The sequence below is a fragment of the Cupressus sempervirens genome, chromosome 11, assembly GCF_028749045.1.
Source record: "Cupressus sempervirens isolate cs-2001-9-10 chromosome 11, ASM2874904v1, whole genome shotgun sequence".
Taxonomy (NCBI): Eukaryota; Viridiplantae; Streptophyta; class Pinopsida; order Cupressales; family Cupressaceae; genus Cupressus; species Cupressus sempervirens.
This window is the reverse complement of record NC_143128.1, coordinates 588,639,130-588,665,252: the sequence shown is the minus strand read 5'-3', so window position 1 is coordinate 588,665,252 and position 26,123 is coordinate 588,639,130. Positions and strand designations below refer to the sequence as shown.

Below are 26,123 nucleotides of genomic sequence, written 5' to 3'. Positions count from 1 at the left end.
CATGGAATTATGGGAAATGAAAGCAGACTCTATATACATTATGTCATTTTTTATTCGAATGGAGGAGTTGTAGTTTTCTATTGTTACCAGCCATCCCTAGGCGTGAGAATATATTTTGTATTTCCAAACACCAACTTTAGCTGTAGGCTCCATTCATTGCTTATCTTTTGGACAATTGAAGATAAAATAGGGCTACACCACAAGGACATTGATGTAGTACATGTCATATGCCAGATTGTATAGAGAAGCAAAATTCTATCCTCCATTACAATGGCATGCCACAAATCCTATTTATATTAAGTGTGTCTCTATGGACTATTGATCAAACCTTCAGTGTGCTCATCTATTGATCAACTCTAGAAATAATTAACACATGCTCAAATATTTGATAATTGTAATTAATATGTTTATAAGCTATACAACTATCAAGAAGACAAATTATAATTAAAATTCTTAAATTTGATCAAAACACTGACTTAAACATGCTGCAATGATCTCGTGGGAATGCATAGGCATTCAAGTGCTATAAGGATAGATTAACATAATTCTGAAGCATGTTCTACTAAATGTGGTTTAATATTGGTTCACTTCAATTATCAAGTTATCTGATCACCTAAGAGACACTAGTGCCCCATATGCATGTAATGTTGAAACATATAAATAGTCCTTCACAAGTATCCACCTTAATGGATTTAGAAGAGATGAAGAATTATTTTTTTAAACTCGCCTTTGTGCATTGCTCAACTTATGGTTGCAGAGGAAACAACAGTGTTCTTGTTTTAGGAAAAATTTACCAATAGCCTATTGTTTAAGAAGGGATACTTTCTTCTTGACCTTAACACTTTTTGACATTATTTAATTTGGTATATATTTGTCGTAAATTTTTGTATAGAATAGTGCGCTAAAATAAGCATAAAATTGTGGAGCTGAAATTAGAACTTTCTTAAAGGAAGACAAGGTTTTGTCTGGACTCTGAAATTTAACTTTTGACCAACAGACTGAGAGGACTTACCCATAATTTTGGCACTATGCTTCATCATCTGTTCAAGATTATATCTGTGTCTTCAAGCTGTGAGCAAAGAGCAAGTTTGATCATTAATTTTAACTGTTTCATGGGGCTCTAATGTTTTCTATTTTATAGCTAACCAACTATTGAAGAATTCATCTACCTCTAATTTTTCTTTGCAAAAGAGACCACTTCTACAGCTTACCATCAGCATGTTACAAGTTGAATCATCCCAGTCGTCACTCTTTAAAACAAGTCAATGCCCGTTATCATTTGTCTTGTATAGCCTTAGAATAAATATCAGTTATGCTTATTACACTGTCCAAATTCTCATTAAGACTTACAAATGGCATTTGAGTGCCTTCTTGCCTCTTTGATCTATTACTCATTGACTACATTACACAATGCAAAAGATATCCTTCTCTAGTGACATTTTTTGGATTATTGGTAGACCATTTCCCACCAAAGTGAACATTGTCCATTATCTCATATGTAACAGCATTGTGAATAAAAAATATTTTCATAAGTTTATCCAGCCACATCATAGCCTGATTCAGCATTCCAAGGCTACAAAAATGATTAAGCAGTGTACTATAGGACACCGTATCTAGCACAAAACCCATTTTAAAAAGTTTTTCTAACAAAGTAACAACCAGACCAAGGGAATCCTTGTAGAGCCCATCCAAAATTGTATTGAATGTGAATTTTTTTGGAGAATATCCTGTGGAAAAAATGCTCTCAAGGAGATTAAAAGCTAGGTGAGTCATTTTTGTAATGCAAAGACCATTTATCAAAGTATTGTAGGTAATAACATCAGGAGCACAACCACTACATGATATCATGTTCATGATCTCCAAAGCTCGCTTCATATCAGCTGCCTTACAGTGAGCATTAATTAAAATATTGTAGGTTAAAATATCAGGGGACAAGCCATTGCTTGGCATGAGGGTACAAAGCTGATTTGTTGTACTTATCATTTCTTGTTTACAAAATCCATTAATGAGAGTATTAAAAATAATGACATTAGGCACAAGCGCAATTTTTAATCATTTCCTTTTCTAGCCCAATGTCCATCAATCAATGAGATATAAGTGAAATTTTCAAGAAAAATGTTTTGATTTACCATTTCTATAAGGAATCTATGTGCCTGCTTTATGTAGCTCATCTTGCAAAGCCCGTTCATAAAAGGAGTGTAAGCAATAACATCAGGTGGAATTTATTTCTTGTCCATTTGTGCCCACAGTTTAAAAGCTTGTTCAACATTACCATTCTTGAGATGTTCATCAATCAATACACTGTGTACAGTTTTGTCACGAATCAAACCTTCTCCAAACATTTCCCTCAAAAGAAAATGTGCATCCTGTATATTACCTTCCTTGCATAAACCCATTGTAAGAGTAGTATAAGTAATCACATGAGGCAAAAGACCACTCTTTACCATTTTATCAAATAGTTTGAATGCAACACTTGTGCAGGCAACCCTACAGTGTCCAGCAATAATGATATTATACGTAAAGTTTTTTGGAGCAAGACCATTTAGAATTAGTTGGTTTAAGAGTCTAATTGATTCTTCTAGCCTACTAGCTCTACAATGACCTGAAATGAGCTGTAAGTGCACATATCAGGAGGTATGTTCCTTTCAAGTATGTAATGTAATATTTGATTGCCTCGCTTTTCTCTGCCAAACTTGAAATAACAAGCAATGAGTGTGTTGATCCCTAGAGAAACCTGGCTAATGTTGACAAAGAAATGTGCTTGGACATTACAGGAGTGGATTAAATTTCAAGAAATTAATTTGGATTGTGTTAGGGATTGAACTGCAGGAGTCCATTGATTAAATTTTGATAGTTTTGTGTTCTATTTTTTGACTCATCAAATTTTTTTGCCTTGCTTTTGGATTACTAGTATTTATGAATATCTTAGGAGGTTTTTATAAGCACTAGTTTGAAAACTCCATTTAGGGAACAAAGCAAATGAGAAATGTCTAGTTCAAAAAAAGGCAAACATTGTATAGGGTGCATATAAATATATTCAAAACAAGGCAAGAAATGTCAATCTATAAAACAAAGCTTCAACTCGCCTTTGTAACACTGGGAAGGAGACTCTTCAATATTTCTAGCTGTTATTTGATCCTTTCATGCCACCTTCTTTCTAAAATCTCTTTCAATGGATCAACTTGGAAGCATTCACGAGCTCTCCTCTGCTACAATCAACCACCAAAGAACCCAAGACGTCAAACCCTACTGGTGCTGACACTGTTAAACCCTTTTGCTGCATACTCCTAGCCACAAATTGTAGTGGTAGAAAATGGTTCAGTGCACTAGTCTTCTAGGTCGCGTAACAATAAACTTAGGGTGGCAAAGATAACTTTTTTCAATTTTTGGTTAAAGATAAGCCTGTGTTGGTCAAAATTTCGACCAACACGGGCTCATCTTTAACAAAACTCATCACAATTCAACCAAATTGACCTCAAATTATCTGATGGTCAAAAGTTTTGGTCAAAAATTTGAGTCAAATGTACTAGTGACTCAAGCTTTCTCTGATCAAACCTTTCTGCAACAACTCATGCACTTGTCTGTTAAGTTCTTTATTCTCTGTAGGTGTTAATCTATCTGGTGCTTTGTTTGGAAAACTAGCTCCAAGAATTAGATCCATACAATGACTTATGCTTCTTATTGGAGGCAAAGCATCAGGAATATCATTAGCAATAATTTCTTTATACTCATTCAGCAATTCTGTAATTTCTACTAGTACTCGGCTATCACTATTTGTTGTCACTTGGTCATTACTAGCTTCTACTGCTCGGCCATTACTACCAACACTCAATCCTCTAGGAACTATGGAAAAATAGACTTGATTCCTTTTCATTTCATTTTCAAATTGTTTCCCATTAACCATGCAAATTTTTACAGCAATACAATTAACCTCATCTAGACTTTCAATTAAAGGCAGTAATGTTTGTTTCTTTCCATTTACCCAAAGAGTATATTGATTCAATCTTCCATCATGTATAGCATATCTATCATATTGCCAAGGTCTACCCAACAAAATATGACAACAATCCATGGGCATAATATCACACAAAAATTCATCAATGTCCAATTTTGAACTTCACAAGGCATTGCTCACTTTCCAATATCTTATGCTCATCTTTAATCCATGAAATGTGATAGGGTTTGGGATGTTGTAGTCTCTGCAACTACAACTTGGTAACCAGCTCTTTTGATGCCATATTTGTAGAACTTCCACTATCTTACATCTTGTCTTGAAAAGACTTCTCCTTAAAACAAGTTCCTCATCACTTCCTTTATTACATAAGGTTCTTCTCACAATCAAATTTTCTCTAGCCTTAGGTCCACTTGGTGAACCCTCATCATCTTCTTAAATCATATCATTTATGTTACCTTGCATACTTTTAGATGATCTACATTCAAAAGATCTATGTCCCTCTTTACCATGTCTAAAACAATTACCATGAAATCCACCCCTAGAATAGGAATTACCTCTTCCTCGATAAAAATTAGTGCCTCCTCAGTAAGAGTTACCACTTTTCAATTCAGTCTTGCCTCTATCATCATTCTTTCATTTAGATTTGCCTTTATCCTACATAGAACTATCAGATCTGCCACCTTCACCATAAGATCTACCTCTACCTTTCTAGAATCTACCACCTCTACCTCTTTGTCTTTGTGTATACTTCTTTGTCAAGATCTCCTCAGCTTTCAAGGCATATTGATATGCTTCTTCCACACTTTCCAACTTCACAAAACTTATTTCATCTTGAATTCCAAATCTTAATCCATTAATGTACCTTGCAATTTTCTCAACATCATCATCCACATGTCCAGATCTGATGTCTAATCTATAGAATTCCTCAGTATATTCTTTCATAGTCATGTTCTTTTGTTTAAAAATTTTCATCTTCCTCAACAAGCTAACTTGGTAATCAATAGGGAGGAATTTTTTTTTTACCTTGTTCACCATCTTTGGCCAAGTTATGATCTTCTCCTTTCCTCTCTTTTTTCTATCATTTTGCAAATGCTCCCACCATAGTGATGCATGACCTTTCAACCTAGTGACTGCAGTCTTCACCTTTCTATTATTAGGAGTGTTTTCATACTCAAAGAAATTCTCCATATCTAAGATCCAATCCAACACAACATTGGTATCCAATTTTCTATCATAAGGAACAAATTCTATAGCAGGCTTTGCATTTTTCCTAGACAACACTCGCAACAATCTTTCCTCATCTTGATCTTCTTCAAGTTCTAGATTATGATTTGGTGCTACTACTTCATCATCACTTACATCATCAAGATGTGCTCCTCTCCTCTAGAATGTCTCTACAACATCTAATCTGGCTGCAATTTGTCTCAACTGATCCAATATAGCATCATCAAAATTTCTTTTGCCATGAACCATCTTTACAAATCAGGTTCCTACAAGATCGTAACCTTCTACAAGTTATAGGTCAAATTTGCAAATCTTCCACCCTACAACCAAACCCAAATTAGAGTTCTACACAATCCAGTCTCCACAAGTACAAACCTCAAGCTTTGATACCAACTAATGTAGGCAAAGGGGTGAATAACTAGGGCCAATGGCTCACCTAGCTATCCAAACCACCCTGCAAGATTTAATACAAAGGAAGAAAACATAAGGAATAGAAACCAAAGGAGGAAGAAGAGTGAAATACTTTTATTGATTCATCAAAATATCTTCATACATGCCCAGTTGTAAGGCCTTCTAGGTTATGGCCAATTACAAATAGATTCAAGTCTATACCAACCAACTTCAAGTTCGCATCTTCTACCTAATCCTATAAGTTCTACCTTATCTAAGCCTAAGCATTATATTTATACTTGCCAAAATGGCTTTCAGATCATTCTAGAACATTACATAAGAGGAGGGTTGACCTAGCAATGGTCTGGACACATCCCAAGAAAAGATCTTAGCATTAATGTCACAATTAAAATAAATCTCGCAAGTCAGCTCGTAGAAATCACATCCAAATACTAACACTCAACATACACTGGGTAACTCGGCACATGAAGGAAAAATGACACTCAATGGCAACTGGAAACTAGTAACTCGGCATCAACTGGAAACTTGAAACTTGACATTAGCTAAAAATTGGCAGCTCGACATCAACTGGAAACTAGTATCTCGGCATTAATTGGTAACTCAGCATCAACTGGAAACTAGTAATAGGGCACCAACTAGAAATTGGTAACTCAGCATCAACTAGAAACTAGCAACTCAGCACCAACTGGAAACTGGCAACTCGGCATCAACTAAAAAATGACAGCTCAGCATCAACTGGAAACTGGTAGCTTGGCATCAACTGGAAATTGGTAACTCGGCATTAATTGGAAACTAGTAACTCGACACAAACTTAAAACTAGTAACTCGACATCAACTAAAAATTGGCAACTCGGCATCAACTAGAAACTAGTAACTCGGCATCAACTAGAAACTGGCAACTTGACATCAACTGGAAACTAACAACTCGGCATCAACTGGAAACTGGTACTCAGCAACAACTAGAACTCGGCAGCAACTGTCAGAATAAACTAAAGGTGCAGGATTACAAGGAAACTTAGGATGCTCTTGCATCAGCAATGGACTTTAAATGTCAACCATAGAGGATTTACCAAGCTTATCTCAATCAACAACCCCAAGGATGTGGAGTAGAAGAATTTGTAGCTACCATCACTTGGGAGTTAGAGTGGATGATGTCAACATGTAATCTACAGTCTACACTTTATACCCCCTCTATCCATGTCTTGGCTTACCCAAACCTCCACCTGCATCCATAGGGTAATTCAACAGCACTGTTACTCTTCTTAACATATACCATTACATAAACACTCAAGTCAATTAAATAACACTTGCATGTGTAATCAGTACACACCACGAAATAAATCTATTCTTCATCAGTGGAATCAAACAAAGACATATCAACTTGTTTTCATTATCCCTTCATATAACATTTAGAATCAATGCATTTCCTATGGCATTGCTATGTTCATCATCGTACAACTTAAAGAACAATACTAGAAGATATTGATTCTTGAATGAGTAGATACAGTAATTTTATGAAATAAATAGTTTCTTCTTGTGGTAACCCACTAAGTTTGTAGCCACCCTATGAGTAGTTATTGCTCACTCAAATTTTTAAAATGAATAGCATAGAAAAAAATTCAGTGTAAGATTTGATTGTTTTTAACCTATTTACTCATTGAGAATAGAACAAAATTGTAGAATTATTCATTCTAAGTTGGAGAATCTTTGTGAGTAATAAAATTTCATTGTTCACATTTTCTAAAGCAGAAGGGGAATGGCAGGCCTTCAAACATGATTGTTGATCTTATTGCAAATGTAGCTTCTTTTCATTTCCCACCCTTTTTAACTATATAGTGATTTTGGTTGTAGTTTTTCGCTTTCAAATAAGATTTTTTTTTTCCATTAAATAGAAGGAAAATGGATATTACTTTCAGTCGATCATGCAAATTAATTGAAACATTAACAATACAAGTTGTCCCTAGTAATGGTGTCACCATTTCCTCACATTTTGTTTAAAGTTCTCACTACCTAATGTATAAAAGTGGAGCTAAATCATTCTCCCATTTATTATTGTTATGGGCAGTATTACATACCTGATGGACACAAATAGGGAGTTCAAAATTTCATTTAGCAATGGATGGGATCGACTGTTGTCCAAGCATACTATACCATTCTACTATTGTTTTGGTTTATTTCTTATATTTTGATTCAATTTCTCAAATAGGTTGTCTAGTTATCCATTATCTGTTATTGATTGTTGTAGATCATAAACTCATAATTACATTTTGTTTTTGAAAATTGTATCTTTTCTTGCACACAATTTGAATAATCCAACTCAATTTGAAATGCACAAGTTTTTTTTTTCATAATTCTGGGTATTGGAGGTCTGATAGTGCACTATTCATCAATCAAAAACAATGATCCATGTATGGCAGGATGTCGCAATTGTTGTTATGGATGAGGTATTTTGGATTGTTTTCCAACATCCATGGAAGCTTGTGGTGCACTCATGTCCATTTTTGTAATTATTTTTGCAATCCTTGGCATTGCCTATGGGTTGCTAGAAGCAACAATGGCAATTTAAAGGATATGGCAAAGACACTATCACATATTGACAAAGAGGGAACTCACAAAGGTGGTTTTTTAAACTCATTTTGGACTTTGAGATCTACAAGACAAATAATTATCTACATTTATCTTTATTATTTCCAATTTTTTTTTATCTTTTATTTATTTACTTTTGCATTGTATTCTATTTTTCTTTTTAGGAATATTTTGTTGAAGACCTGCATGGATACTACACACCTCCTAAGCTAGAACCAGAACATGAAGAATAGTTGAAAGCCTTGAAGCTCCTACATATCCATTTGAAAACCAATATGGTGTGTGCACTAGTTTGATATTTTATTTTCTTCCTTGGCCTTTCTGGTAATTGGCAGAAGTATCTTCAGATATGTAAATGCTTGTGCCTATCAAGCATGCATAAGTTCACACTTATAGTAGGCCCAAGAATGGACTACCCTATGACTGTAAGTTAATTTCAACTATTCAATTTCTCCTACAGGTTGATGGTTTCATATTTACCTTCATTGGAACCATAGACCAATGCAATGTGGTAGTATTAGTTTTGATATTGAGTCTTCACCACTGCATTGCTAACATTGGCAACCTAGGCATGGTGCTTCTAATCTATTTGCTTCTATAGCTATTTATTCTATCTATTGATTGTTATTGTAGCTAATGAGAGTATATGGAGCATTGATGTGGTCACTTTAAAAAGTTCTACCGGAAGTGATGTGAGTATATATTGGGTAGGTTCAGCTTATGCTTTGAATAGTAAAGAACTTTCTAGAATCGCCCTATAAGCTGATTAGTTATATTGTAGCCTAATAGAGTCTAGTATAGAGGGTTGTACCCTTGTGAGATTGCATTTATTTGGTTCTGTTCCTTCTTACAATTCTTATTGCCTTATGTTTTTTGGGTTCAAATTTGAAAAAAAGACACTCTCATGTGTCCTTTCTTAAATTATTGATGTAGTGTCACAGAAAATAATTCTTTTCAAATCAGTTTCTTTCTAGAGTTGATCAATATGAAATATAGTTAGTATATTCTAAAACAAGAGAACCTAGAAATGATTTATCCAGGATCATAATGAGATGACCATCTCAAAAGTGTTTATTGAGCTCATTTTCCTGGCTACAAGACTAATACTCTTAATTTTTTTCCAAACCATGGTTGCCTATAACAGATACCCAAGAATACTCGCAGTCATTGCATTCCAATTTGTTGGACTTTGACTAGTAAATTATTATCATAAAGTTGGAATGTTGGAAAGGGCTAATACTTGATTATGCATATTCATCCCATGTGTTTTCCATGAGGTTTGTACTATTGTAACATTTTAAGATTCAATTTTGTGGATTTGTCCCTCATGTTGTACATGATAGGTTTGTTCAAGTGACATATGATGAGGTTGTCTGTACAACATAATGATTGAGTTGAAGTGATTTATGAGGTAAAGGGCTATTTAATGTAGCTATTTAAATCATGCATATTTCATGGATATTTCCCTCTATTTTGTAGTCCTTTTGCATAGCACTATTTCTAACATGTTGTCAGTTGTTCAAGTTCATGAATGATCACAATATTCGTGACTATACAACAAGTGTGTGTGTGTGTTGGCCAACAATTGGAACATTTGTGCTTTAGGATACACTCCTTTTTAACCCCTTTCATAGTTTTTGGATATAAGCTAGTCTCTGTGCATGTAGCCTCATTCAATCAACCCCCTTTGTACAAGTGCTTCTCGTCTGCTACACTCTCTTACTGTTTGTGCATGCTGCTTGAAGCATTGCCCAAGCTCTATTACCATTTTTGTGCATGTTTCTAGAAGTACTACCCAAACATTTCTATTTATGCACCGAAGTACCCAACTACCTTTTTATGCATCTTACAAATGAGTAGAATAAGTGCAATTTTATTTTGAATTTGGTTAGAAAAAATCACAAGGAATCTAATGTTCTTTGTTTTTCATTCTTTTGGGATGGACTTGTTATATCATTACGAGAAAAAGGTCGACCAGGATACCATGTATCTAGAGGGTATGTGCAAGATCATGGTGTACCAAACTATGGCCTTAAGTGGCAGTGAAAAATCAACAAATCAGGGTTATGTCAACTTGACACATAATTTTAAAGTGGTTATGGACTTTATATCAAAAAGTTGTAAGAAAATAATTTGTAGAAAATTGGATGTAGTTTTAAACTACTAGGCTTTATCATGAGAAAAAAATAATTGATTGGTCAAAAGTTTGGATTTTAATGCAGTACTACAAAAATTTTAGGGAAAAAATAAAAAGTAGGTGTATGCCTGACCACCTTAATCAAAATCAAATGATAATATTTTTTTAATATAATTATAGATATAAAAAGTAGACTCATACCTAGATGTGACGTATATTTTTTGGTATTTTTATTCCAAATAAATAATTAAATATGAATTTTCTACCAAAAAAATTTTGGAAAATAAAAACTCTCATGTTTGACCACCTTAACTAATAGAAAATTTTACCAAATTTCTTTTTTATTTTTTTTTCTTATACTAGGGGAAGCATAGAATGTGACACAACTTTTAGATTTAAAAAATGTTATACCGTTTGAACGTTATAGCTATTTTTCAATTAGTATGTCAATCAGCACTTTACAATAATCTTCATTGATAATTAACTAATAAATACTTGTACTAGTGTGTTTCTAGATTCGATTGTGTTAAGATTTTTACCATCAATGTTTCGAATCACACTACGTGATCCATCATCAGGATGAAGAGCAAGAGAAGCACAAAAAATATAGTATATTGCAGATAATGGGTGACTCAAGAAAGATATAAAGGGAATAGGTCAAGAAAGATAGCACACACTCCGAGGTTGAAGAAAGACAATAAATAAAATATAAATATAAATAAAAGAAACATTAAAAAGGGGGGGGGGGGGGGGAATGGACAGAAGGACAAGGGGGGCAATAAGGGAACACTCCCGAGGACAGATTAGAAGATAAATAAAGGCGACAAAAGAATAAAGGGAAGAATGATGAGAAAAGACATAGGAAGAAATAAGAATATAGAGGAACCACAAAAAATGAAATGACTAAGAGCGTGCCTCAAAATTTTTTACTGGGACTCAATATGACGAGAATAAAAAGAAGAGAACAATCAGAAATACATAAGCAAGAGACAAGCAAAGGTCGAGGAAGAAATTACACTCTAGCTAATAACTATGCGACAAAATTTCTAGAGCATAATTTCTTCCTCGACCTTTGCTTGTCTCTTGCTTATGTATTTTTGATTGTTCTCTTCTTTTTATTCTCGTCATATTGAGTCCTAGTAAAAAATTTTGAGGCACGCTCTTAGTCATTTCATTTTTTGTGGTTCCTCTATATTCTTATTTCTTCCCGTGTCTTTTCTCATCATTCTTCCCTTTATTCTTTTTTCGCCTTTATTTATCTTCTAATCTGTCCTCAGGAGTGTTCCCTTATTGGCTCCCTTGTCCTTCTGTACATTCCCCCCCCCCTTTTTTAATGTTTCTTTTATTTATATTTATATTTTATTTATTGTCTTTCTTCAACCTCGGAGTGTGTGCTATCTTTCTTGACCTATTCCCTTTATATCTTTCTTGAGTCACCCATTATTTGCAATATACTATTTTTTTGTGCTTCTCTTGCTCTTCATCCTGATGATGGATCACGTAGTGTGATTCGAAACGTTGATGGTAAAAATCTTAACACAATTGAATCCAGAAACACACCAGTACAATATAATGGATTGTGGAAATTTGTTCTCTTTAATTAATAAATACTTATCGAACTCAAAATTTGACAAAAATTATATCGATGGAATCTCAAGAGCCATATTAAAAAGCCCTTTTTGTTTCATTCAATTTCAATCAAAATAACATCGTTAGATGGCTACCTGAAGTCTAAGTGTCACTAAAACCCTCCTCAAACACATTTTTTGGGTTGATCAGGTAGGCTTGGTGAATAATAGGCCTAATTGGATATCCGATCTCAAATCGGATATCCAATATGGCTCAGTGAGCCCTCATCCTCTTTTGGAGGGAAATTTCAAATCGCAAGACATTTTAGAGTGAAAACCGAGTTTCTAATTTATAGTTTATAACTTATCAATTATTTGAGTTATATTACTATGTAAAAATATATTATAATATTATATATATATATATATAATAACATAGTGTAAAGATATAACATATAATATATTATATTATTCTTATTATAATCTATAAATATAATATATATTATTATTATTTTTCCTATATTTTTATTAAATATAATAACATCATATATATATATATATATATTATATATATGTATGTTATTAATATATACTATTATTATAATCTATAATATATTATTATTATTATGAGCTATGTTATTAATATATAATAATATATTATCTTATTAGTTTATAATCTATAAATATTATATATATATATATATATATATATATATATATATATATATATGTCCCTAGGGGTCCTAGGACCCCTAGGGACATATTAGAATCATTCTTATGGGTTGAAGGGGGTCATAAGGTGACCTATGGCCCCCTTTGACCCACTGCATGATGACATATATCCCTAGGACCCCTAGGGACATATTAGAATCGTTTAGAATCGTTCTTATGGGTCGAACGGGGTCATAGGTTGACCTATGACACCCTTTGACCCATTACATGATGACATATGTCCCTAGGGGTCCTAGGACCCCTAGGGAAATAATAGAATCATTCTTATGGGTCGAAGGGGGTCATAGGTCCCTTCGACCCATTAAATGATGACATTTATCCCTAGGGGTCTCCCTAGGGACATATTAGAATCATTCTTATGAGTTGAAGGGGGTCATAGGTTGACCTATGACCGCCTTCAACCCATTGCATGACAAAATTTGTCCCTAGGGGACCCCTAGGGACATATTAGAATGCTTCATATGGGTCAAAGGGGATCATAGCTTGACTTATGACCACCTTTGACCCATTTGAACGATTCTAATATGTCCCTAGGGGTCCTAGGACCCCTAGGGACATATGTCATCATGTTATGGGTCGAAGGGGGTCATAGGTCAACCTATGACCCCCTTTGACCCATAAGAAAGATTCTATTATGTCCCTAGGGGTCCTAGGACCCCTAGGGACATATGTCCTCATTTAATGGGTCAAAGGGGGTCATAGGTTCATAGGTCAACCTATGACCCCCTTTGACCCATTTGAATGATTCTAATATGTCCTTAGGGATCCTAGGACCCCTAGGGACATATGTCATCATGTAATGGGTCGAAGGGGGTCATAGGTCAACCTATGACCCCCTTTGACCCATAAGAAAGATTCTATTATATCCCTAGGGGTCTTAGGACCCCTAGGGACATATGTTGTCATGTAATGGGTCGAAGGGGGTCATAGGTCAACCTATGACCCCCTTCAACCCATAAGAATGATTCTATTATGTCCCTAGGGGTCCTAGGACCCCTAGGGACATATGTCATCATTTAATGGGTCGAAGGGGGTCATAGGTCAACCTATGACCCCCTTTGACCCATTTGCATGATTCTAATATGTCCCTAGGGGTCCTCAGACCCCTAGGGACATATGTTATCATGTAATGGGTCGAAGGGGGTCATAGGTCAACCTATGACCCCCTTTGACCCATAAGAACGATTCTATTATGTTCCTAGGGATCCTAGGACCCCTAGGGACATATTAGAATCATGCAAATGGGTCAAAAGGGGTCATAGGTTTACCTATGAACCCCTTTGACCCATAAGAATGATTCTAATATGTCCCTAGGGGTCCTAGGACCCCTAGGGACATATGTCGTCATGTAATGGGTTGAAGGGGATCATAGGTTTGACCCATTTGAACGATTCTAATATGTCCCTAGGGGTCTTAGGACCCCTAGGGACATATGTCATCATGTAATGGGTCGAAGGGGGTCATAGGTCAACCTATGACCCCCTTTGACCCATAAGAACAATTCTAATATGTCCCTAGGGGTCCTAGGACCCCTAGGGGTATATGTCATCATGTAATGGGTCGAAGGGGGTCATAGGTCAACTTATGACCCCCTTTGACCCATATGAAGCATTCTAATATGTACCTAGGGGTCCTAAGACCCCTAGGGACATATATATTAATATATATATTATATTTATAGATTATAATACTAATAAGATAATATATTATTATATATTGATAACATAACTCATAATAATAATAATATATTATAGATTATAATAATAATATATATTAATAACATACATACATATATATAATATATAGTACGTTATTATATTTAATAAAAATATAGGAAAAATAATAATAATATAAATTATATTTATAGATTATAATAAGAATAACATAATATATTTTTATATATTAATAGATTATATGTTATATCTTGACGTTACATTATTATTATTATTATATATATATATATATATATATATATATAATATATTATAATACATCTTTACATAGTAATATAACTGAAATAATTTATAAATCATAAACTATAACTCCCAAACTCAGTTTTCCCTCCAAAAGTCCCTAGGTCGCATATCAGATATCCGATATTATTGGCATCAATTTCCAACATATTCCCTGTCCCTACAGACCCGACAACATCACTTTTTGAGTTTTTTTTACGGGTTTTACAAAAAGTCACATTTTGGGGCCCAACCATTTGAAAAAAAGTTCAAAAATCTAACATTAGGTGTTCGACAGTGTCATCTAAATGGGGAGCAGCAGTCGTTACAAGGCTAAATGCAAAAGGAAGATATCTAATGAAGACATTGCAGTATATAGGGAAAGGGACAAAATGGAACATTGAAGAAAAAGAGAAATGCTATAGGACGATGATGTTGAGGCCTAAAATAACCTATCTCATTTTTGAGAGATCATATTCCATTTGGATTCAGCACAACGATCTCGCTTGATGCCAAAACTCACAGTGTGCCTCAATTCATAGGTGCACCACAGGGTAACTTTAAAACTGCTGATCTTGGCATCGAATCATCAGTGCCATTAGCTCTAGATGGGTAGGTGAACCCTAGTCACACCCTTGTTTCGGCCACGAAGACCATCCATCATTTGCGGCAACCCCGTACCAAGGAGTCTCCAAGGTGCTCTAAGTGCATTTTGAGGTCGATATTTCGAGGGTCATAACTTGTAGCTCGTGAGGGCTATTGATGAACTGTCGAATGCTATAGGATAGTGATGCTAAGGCCTAAAATAACCTATCTCATTTTTTATAGATCACATTTTTTTTGGATTCCACACAACGATCTCGCTTGATGCCAAAACTCGCAATGTGCCTCAGTCCATAGGTGCACCACAGCGTAACTTTGAAATTTCTGATCTTGGCATTGAATCGTCAGTGCCATTAGCTCCGAGTGGGTGAGTGAACCCTAGTCACACCCTTGTTCTGGCCATAGAGACCATCCATCATTTGCGGCCACCTTGTACCGAGGAGTCTCCAAGGTGCTCTAAGTGCATTTTGAGGTTGATCTTTCGATGATCATAACTCAAACCTCATGATGGCTATCGATGAACTGTCAAATGCTACAGGACGTTGATGTTAAGACCTAAAATAACCTATCTCATTTTTAAGAGATCACATTCTATTTGCATTCGGCACAGCTATCTCGCTCGATGCCAAAACTCATAGTGTGCCTCAATTCATAGGTGCACCACAGCGTAACTTTGAAACCGCTAATCTTGGCATTGAATCATTAGTACCACTAGCTCTAGGTGGGAAGGTGAACCCTAATCACACCCTTGTTCTAGCCATGAAGACCATCCATCATCTGTGGCCACCCTGTACCGAGGAGTCTCCAACGTGCTCTAAGTGCCTTTCAAGGTTGATATTCTGAGGGTAATAACTCGAAGCTCATGATGGCTATTGATAAACTATTGAATGCTACAGGATGTTGATGCTAAGGCCTAAAATAACCTATCTCATTTTTGAGAGATCACATTCCATTTTCATTCGGCACAACGATCTCACTCGATGCCAAAACTCGCAGTGTGCCTCAGTTCATAGGTGCACCACAGCGTAACTTTGAAACCACTGATCTTGGCATCAAATCGTCAGTTCCATTAGCTCTGAGTGGGCGGGTGAACCCTAGTCACACCCTTGTTCTGGCCATGGAGACCATCCATCATCTGTGGCCACCCCGTACCGAGGAGTCTCCAAGGTGCTCTAAGTGCCTTTCGAGGTCGATATTCCAAGGGTCATAACTTGGAGCCCATGATGACTATTGACAAACTATCAAATGCTATAGGACGATGATGTTGAGGCCTAAAATAATCTATCTCATTTTTGAGAGATCATGTTCCATTTGCATTCGGCACAGCGATCTCACTCGATGCCAAAACTTGCAGTGTGCCTCAGTTCATAGGTGCACCACAGCGTAACTTTGAAACTATTGATCTTGGCATCGAATCGTTAGTTCCATTAGCTCTGGATGGGTAGGTGAACCCTATTCACACCCTTTGTTCTAGCCACAATGACCATCCATCATTTGCGGCCACCTCGTACCAAGGAGTCTCCAAGGTGCTCTAAGTGCATTTCGAGGTTGATCTTTCGATAGTCATAACTCGGACCTCGTGAGGGCTATCGATGAACTATCAAATTCTACAAGATGGTGATGCTGAGACCTAAAATAACCTATCTCATTTTTGAGAGATCACATTCTGTTTGCATTCGACATAGTGATCTCACTCGATGCCAAAACTCGCAGTGTGCCTCAGTTCATAGGTGCACCACAGCGTAACTTTGAAACCGTTGATCTTGGCATCGAATCTTCAATGCCATTAGCTCTGGGTGGACGTGTGAACCCTAGTCACACCCTTTTTCCAACCACAGAGACCATTCATCGTCCGCGGCCACCCTGTATCAAGGAGTCTCCAAGGTGCTCTAAGTGCCTTTCGAGGTTGATATTCTGAGGGTCATAACTCGGAGCTCATGATGGCTATCGATAAACTATCAAATGCTACAAGACGGTGATGCTAAGGCCTAAAATAACCTATCTCATTTTTGAAAGATCACATTCCATTTACATTTGGCATAACAATCTCACTCGATGCCAAAACTCGCAGTGTGCCTTAGTTCATAGGTGCACCATAGCGTAATTTTGAAACCGTTGATCTTGGCATCGAATCATCAGTGCCATTAGCTCTGGGTGGGTGGGTGAACCCTATTCACACCCTTGTTCTAGCCACGGAGACCATCCATCGTCTGCGGCCACCCCGTACCAAGGAGTCTCCAAGGTGCTCTAAGTGCCTTTGGATGTCGATCTTTCGAGGGTCATAACTTGGAGCTCATGAGGGCTATCGATGAACTATCAAATGCTACAGGACAGCGATGCTGAGGCCTAAAATAACCTATCTCATTTTTGAGAGATCACATTTCATTTTTATTTGGCATAGCAATCTCGCTCGATGCGAAAACTCGCAATGTGCCTCAATTCATAGGTGCACCATAGCGTAACTTTGAAACCGATGATCTTGGCATCAAATTCTCAATGCCATTAGCTTCGGGTGGGTGGGTGAACCTTAGTGACACCCTTTTTCTGGCCACAAAGACCGTCCATCGTCTGCGGCCACCCCGTACCGAGGAGTCTCCAAGGTGCTCAAAGTGCATTTTGAGGTCGATATTTCGAGGGTCATAACTCAGAGCTCATGAGGGCTATCAATGAACCGTAGAATGCTATAGGACGATGATGTTGAGGCCTAAAATAACTTGGAGCTCATGAGGGCTATCGATGAACTGTCCAATCAAGTCTCTTAAGTTGAGATATTTTGAAGTTATGTTAAAATTAAAATGTTGTAGTATGAGGATAGTAACAAAGTGAAGTGCTAGTTGTCAAAGATTATGAATCTATGAATGACTTGGTGGTTGGGAATAGAATCCATGGTTGAGGAGTGAAGTCCTTAACTTTGTTGAGATTAGATTTGAAGCCAAGAGTTAGTTTCAAGTTTGAAGGTGGAGTTTAAAATTAGATTTGGGGCTATCTGAACCTTGTGTAGGAGATTAACAAGTGTGTTTATGTCATGATAGCACTTCAAATTATACAATGCATCCAAATTTGATAATAAAGGTTGTTAAAATTTTATTCAAAAATTATGGCATTTTAATTGAATATAACAAACATAATCAAAATTAATGATATTCCATAAACATGAACAATACACATGATCCACGATAAATTGAACAATACTAGATACTAAATTAATATGTATATCATTGTGCACATAAATGACAAAAAAATATATCAAAATACATGTATCCATAGACAAAATTTTACATAAATATATATCAAAGATCATGTATCCATAGGCAAAGTACTCAAATATATATCAAAATACATAGATCCATATACAAAATGTGGTTGTTCATGCCATCAGAATGTGTATAATATCAATGTTTCTGTATACAATGTGGCATATGCCATCTCAAAATATCTCATGATGCATCCTATGACAACTATACTATCCTAGGGTGCTGGTGGATGATCAAAATGCAACCTCTTCACTGCACTAGGTGGATCGAATGCCTCCTACATAAACAAAAAAAGAAAACCCAAAGGTAGACTTCTAAATTTATATGATTCTATGTATCTAACATTGAATTACTCAAATGCATAATGATCTTTTTTCTAATGGAGATTTATACTGTCAAAATTTCATAATAAATACCTCTCTCATCGACCTCCTGTGTCGGTCAGGAGTCCTCTCGTATGCCCTCAGAAATGTTGGTACCTCTCTGATTATGAGCTATATATATTCAAATATCTTTGTCAGATGAATCTACAATTTAAACTATAGCATTATAATTCATAGCATGCTAAATTTATAACATATTTAATCATGAATTCAAAATACAACTTACTATTTTAGGCTCCTCCTCAGGAGTGAGTGGTCGCGTCATCAAATCTACATAACTCTCCTGTTGGACCTCATGTGCACTAAGAGTCTCCTATGAGATACAAAATAGTAGTTGTTAATATCACAAAAATCAGTTTTGAATTTATTTATGAAGATAAGGATAATAAAAAATAAATGATACTTATACATACAATGGGGCTCTCAGTGCGGATGGAAATCCCTAATGGTCTACGAAGCAGAATCTGTACATGCTCATTGCCAATAGCCACGCCCTATATACAATAAAGAATGTAATTAAATGAGATTACCACAAACATTTTACAAGAATGCATCAACATTTAATCAAATAGAAAGCACCTAATTACCTTTCCTTTGTTAATGCATTCTGGCTCACCCCCCACACTTTGTCCCCCCAGGACAGGTGCTACCTGTAAGATAAAAGAAATATTAGCAACCATATATGCTACAATATCAAATATTAAAAAAAATGCGAACACAACATAATGTACCATAGATGTCTCAAGGCCAAATGAAATGGCCGAGAGCGTGGCATCATCAATCTGTCTGAGCTCCTCCTCAATCATCAACTAAACGTGAATGAAGATCACATACATATAAAAGTCAATATGGCTTAAAAATTAAAATTAATCTATTATAAAAATTAACTTTAAATCACATATTTCATAACAAAAATATATATACATGTACCGACACTAAAGGAGTCCATGCCTCTGCATTCCCCTTCTCTCTCGCATCAAGGTTTGTAGCCTCTATGTGTGTGTCTGGTGTATCCTTGTCTAATACAAAATGATACTCAGGAAGATCACTATGGGACCCAGGCAAATATTATTGCACGTAATGCAAGTGTGAGGCACACAAATGTGTGATGAGCTAGCCGATGATGAACTGGCATGAGCATAATCAACATGAGGAGGCAGGATTGACCTATCCTGAGATATCATTAGGCTACTTAACCTATGAATGGCTCTGATGGTCTGAGAGTTAGCCTCTCTCATAATATCTAGATGCTACACTCGAGGAGGAGAGGAGATATCAGTGGGGGGGACAAAGTGCCAATTTTCTTCTACTGGGAAGAGGGTCTATGCTGAGGAGCTCCTAGTCCTAAGCCCATGTTGGCCTTCATGCTCCAATAGTTCACTTTAAGTTTCAACACAAATTATGCATATAATTTTCTAAGGAAATAAAATGGTATATCTAAATTTCCATGTGGAGGGATATCAAAGACCATCCACCAATGATCCCAAAATTTTGCATGTATGGCATCATTTGTGCACCTTTAATCGATAGTTTGGATTTTTTTGAGTCCACTGGTAAACCCATTTTCGGGTTTGCAAAAAGGCTGGCCAAATCGTCTTTGCTTATGTTGAGGGCCGCAACTTCATCATAATTCAAACCATCATCAAACATCTTGTGCATTTCATCACACCAATGAAGAGCGGCATTTTGTTGGTTTGTAAGGGTTTCAATGTTATCCACTATGGTGTTTAACATGGATAACATAGGAGCCAATGCAAGTACATTATTATATGTTCTATGCAAACCTCTCAACTCGGTGAGATTTTCATTTATCAAATCCTCAATTCGAGGGGGGTTTTGAGGGGGTAGAATATCATTTGGTGGACGGTTTTTTGGGGGTATTGGATTGTTTGGTGGGGGGTTACAAGGAATATTATTCCGTGCCTCAATGTCATCATTTTGATCAGCCATTCCTATTGAATTGCAAAACGTAATATATTTTTTTTTAAAAACCTTAATTTTAACCTTTTTTTTCAAAAAAACCCTAGATTCAACTAAAATAAACAAAATCATGCTAAAATCTATTGAATTTAGATTTAAAATGAGTTAAAAAAACAAAACAAAAACATACTTTAATATCCGATATCTGATCTACTATTTGATATCCGATTGCGTGCAAATATTGGCCCCTAAAATATGCGAAATAAGGGCCCTCGGATCTGATTTTATTTTTATGTAATGTCACAGATATCGGATATCCGATATTAGATCAGATATTTGATTCAATATTGGATATCTAATATAATATCGGATATCCGATATGGCGCATATCTTATAGTTTATATATAATATATATAACATATAACATATAACATATATCTTATATTTTATAAGATATTACATTATATTATATTTTATATTATATTATATTATTATAATATAAAATATTATTATATTATATTATTATAATATAATATATTATTATATTATATTATTATAATATAATATATTATTATATTATATTATTATAATATAATATATTATTATATTATTATAATATAATATTATTATTATATTTTATTATTTTAATTTATAATATATTATACTTTTTTATTATATATTATATTATAATATATTACTTTTTTATTATTATATTTTATATTATATTATATTTTATATATATTATATTGCATTAATATATTATAATATAAAATATTATATTATATTATTATAATTTACAATATGTTATACTTTTTCATTATATATTATATTATAATATATTACTTTTTTATTATTATATTATATTATATATATATATATATTACATTACTATATATTATAATATCAAATATTATATTATATTATTATAATATAATACATTATAATATAATATTATTATTATAATATAATATTATACGATTATAATATCATAATAATATTATAGTATTATTATTATATTATATTATATTATATTAAATAATATATTATACTATTATAATATGATATTTTTATATTATTAGAATATAATAATAATATTATAAGATTATCGGGTATCTGATATGTAATCGGATATCCGATACCAAATCGAATATCCGATAAGGCTCAGCCTTTCCTTCCAGGTTTGGTACCTAGATAGGTGGAAAAAAGTCAGAGCATATTTTGAAGCACTTTTAGACGTGTTCAAACTCTATTTTTTTCACATCGCCACTTTTTGGCACACCATGATCCTGCACATACCCTAGACAAAGAGGTCCAAGTGGTGGTTGGTATCTACACACCATGTCCAATGTTACTAAGAGAGATCTTGTTGCCCAATTTCTTGTTGTTTTCCAAAGGAAGACAAGTGGATATATTCATGCTTAGGTACCTAGGTTCATTTAAAACCTTATGATTAGTATTAGTCATGAGTTCATCCACCCCAACTTTCTTATCATCAATGAGATCTTGAATGAGGTATTTAAGTTTCATATAATTTGATGTAGAGTGCAATAATGGAAGCACAACCTTAAGACCTATTGTGGTTCCACAACGCACACCCTATTCCCCACTAGGAATGGGGACGCCCTTACTTTTTTTGGATCTCCAGACTCATAATTTGGGAACTAGGAAAAAATCAAAAATTTGAAAATTTTGAAAAATCAAAAAGGCCAAAAATAAAAAAATAAAAATTAATTAATTTTAAAATTAAAAAACCCGCACTGCACATCTCAAATGCGTGCGCATCACATTCCTCACACTGCCTGCATTACGATCCTCGCATGGGACAAATTCATCTGCATCGCATGCCATTCGTCCGCTACATGTGTAATCACCTAAAAATGGTCATCTAGACTATTAGCCCCCTTCTCAGCATTTTGGCTAATTTAATTTAATAACTTACCTAGACCAAATTGCTAATAATCAATTTATTTGATTATAACCTATAGTTTGACTATGCTATCCTAAGTTCATTATTTGATTAAAAGAACATGTCCCCTTTTAATTAAATAAAAGACCCCGTTCTTCTAACCCACTTAAAGTGCACACATAAAGTCTTTTTTCTATTTTGCAATTAAAAGAAAAGGCTTTGTGACTTTTTTCTTATATGTCAAGTCAACTTATATTCTATTGGTTGACTTGTGTGTGCACATGGATCACTCCTCTTTTCAAATTTCACCGTTGATCATCCACCATCTTTATCTTATCTCTACCGTCCATACAACTTTAAAAGGGAGAGAGCTTTCCCCCTCAAAGGATCCATCCTCATTTTGAATATTGTTATGCTGTAGGTTTTCTAACAGGTTTCTTTGGAGCTTTGTGGAGAACTTCTCTTTCTTGTCTACATTCTCTCATCCATGTCATTCTAGCTTAGCTTAGCTTTCATTTTTACATGTAGCTTAAATCATATAGTCTAATAGCTGGATTGTAACACTCTCATACATGTTTTAGCATAGCTACATTTTGCATTATCATTTTAGCTTAGTTTCCATACTTGTGTTGCATTCTTGAGGAACTCCTTGAGACAATTGCATTCTTGCATCTTGTCTTTGGAACCTCTCATTGCATGCTTTACTAGTAAGAAGAGTATTTCTAAGGCTCATCTGAGAGCCCTTGAACTTGAAATACACTCTCTTGCACTCCGTGGATAGGGAGCTCTAAGCCAGCATCTAAGCATTCCAAACTCATGGAATCGTTTGGATAGAAGGGTTTAGAGTGGGACATTTTTGAGTGTACATTTTTGGCGCCCACCATGGGGCTTGAATCAAATTTTTAGCTCTATTTGCTTTCATTTCTTATCTTTGGTTTTTTACAGCAGCATATTGTATCTAATCAAGTGTTTTTGTAGAATTATCACTTTGGTTTTAAGGCCAACCCATAAGTAGATTGGTTTGAAGGCCAAAAACCTAGTTGGTTTAAAGATTTGATCATATCTTTTAAACTGCTTGGATTTTGGTTCTAAAATTTGTTTTATAGGTTTGGTATGTGTTCAAAATGTCTCAATCCAATTTTTACAGCATTTTGACATGATTTTAGAGAGTTATGATTTTTTCTTTATTTTTCATAAAAAGCTATTTCTGATCGCAAATCAGCGTATTTTTTAGAAAAACTTACATTTTTAAAAAAACATTTGAATTCTAAGAGGGGTACTCTCTTTGTGTTTTGACTTTTGAGTTCATATTAAGGATCAAAAACCCGATTTGATAAATTTGGCCTGTTTTGACAAAATTGGTCTCTAGGGAGCAAATGAAAAGATTTTTTTGAATTTCTTACATTTTTGAAAAGCTCTTTTATTTTTAACATGGGTCTCTTCTTTTTATTTCTATTTTTGGATCCGAAATAATAGCCAAAAAGTCTAATCTTGTTGACTAGATCAAAAGCAAAGAGTAAAAATGAGAGCATTTGTGATTAGTTTGCCCTTTCTTTGCATACACTTGATTGGAAGATAACTTGGATATTTGAGGCAAATAACCACTTTAATTTTAGTTTTTTATATTATTTTAGACTAACTTGTGGTGCTAACAAGTTGTGATTGCAGGTTGCCATCCTTGTGAAAAAAATTGAAACATTGCATAAAAAGAACGCATGTCAAAGTTTCAAATGCACAAGGGCTACTAACGATTGCTTGCAGGGCTGCCCAACGCATAAAAACTCAATTTTTCTTGTTCTTTACTTTTACATGTGTGATATATACTAGTTGTTTATTTTTAAGCACATTAAAACTTACAATTGAGATCTTTTGGTGATAGGAGAGTATGCTCTTCACCTTTGTGGTGAATCAGAAATCTTGACTTACCATTTGGTTTCAAGAGTAAGAGGCAACTAAATCTTCTTGGTGTGTTTGGGAGAAAATGATTGGAATAGGAGAGTATGCTATTCACCCTTTTGGTGAATCAAAAATTTTGACTTCCAAAATTTGATCCACTCTTTGTGTAGTTTAGAATCCTTTAGAGGGCCTGCTCTCGGACAACCTGAGAGGAACGACCCAAGTGGGGACAAGAAAATTACCCAGCTCTTCCAACCCACTATAAACTCAAGGCTATCAAGGACACAGAACCTTGGTAGGCGTAATTTTTATCTTCACCTAGTGTGATCGCTTATGGGATTTTGACCATAGGGAGATCACCAGGCAAGAATGCTTAAGGTACTCTTGTGATCGCGAGATCAGTTACTCATCATAAGGTGAGGTGTCCTGTAATTGGGAGCAAGAGAAACACTATGAATAGAAGCCCTATCTAAACGCCCTAAGTTAGTAACTACCTTTTTTAGCCGCTCAACTTTTTGGTGCAAGGATCGATCCTAGTGGACTACCCGGATCACCCCAAGATTTTACACTCACCATCTGTGTTCCCTTGGTTATGCTTATGGAATTTCCATGAAAAAGCCAATATCTCTTGTGGGCAACGACTTGGTGTGAGGCGAAGGCGCATCAAGCATGGGCCAAATTGTTGAGTAATGAACCATGTCTTTTAGGTAGATATTGCTTGATGTGTTCTTGAATGTGGTATACCAGTGAAAATATTTTGAACATACACATGACGATAATTCTAGGAATTTATTTTGAGACCTCATATATGCTTGTATCATGCAAGGTTGCTTTGTCTCTTGCTTGATTGTTTGAAGACTACTCCATGCGTCACTATCTTGCTTTGAAATAAATTGCTTTTTGAACATCAAACTTGCTATGGTATCAACTATTGTCAAACTTTGTCAACCAAGTCAAAGCATCAAGTCTTAACATTTTTCTTGTGTTTCTTGCTAAGGGGAGTCTCATCATTTGACTTTGATTTGCTATGTCTCTAGTTTTTGAACATGCTTAAAGTGTCTCTTTGGTCTTAGTGCTCTTGGTATTTCTATCTTCATGGTCTATGTCCACTTGCTAGTTACCTTTTTGCTAAAATGGTTGCCTTGATTTCTTGACTACACTCTTGAGTTGGAGAGTTGTTCACTTGTCACCCTGCTTGCTCTATCTATTTGGCTATTTGGGCATCTTGCCTTGCTATTGACTTGAGTCATTCATGTCGTAAGTTTCTTGGACATATTGTTTGACAATTCACTTTAATCTCTCTCTACTATCTTGGCAAGTGAACACTCTACCTCCTATAGTTTCAACATCATGTTATCTTCTAGGCTCTTTTATGCTTGGCTTTGCATCTAAAACTATGGGATCTAAACCTTGTGCTACCAAACTTCAACCGAATCTAGATGATCATGATATCCTCTATGTCACTAAAGAGTTTCAAGATCTATATGTGCAATACAAAGAACTAGAAGAGACAAATGATCTTTCTTACCTTCATCTCTCTAAGCGCATGACAGAAATGAAGTTTAAACTTGAGAAAAGGTTAGAGGAGAAGATTAC

At 35.1% G+C, this 26,123-nt stretch overlaps 2 pseudogenes; one reads left to right on the top strand and one right to left on the bottom strand.

Annotated features, from left to right (window-relative positions):
- Positions 1-1,275: 1,275 nt before the first annotated feature.
- On the bottom strand, positions 1,276-6,866 carry LOC149531039 (uncharacterized; annotated as a pseudogene).
- Positions 6,867-7,647: 781 nt separating this feature from the next.
- On the top strand, positions 7,648-8,937 carry LOC149531038 (uncharacterized; annotated as a pseudogene).
- The last annotated feature ends 17,186 nt before the right edge of the window (positions 8,938-26,123 follow it).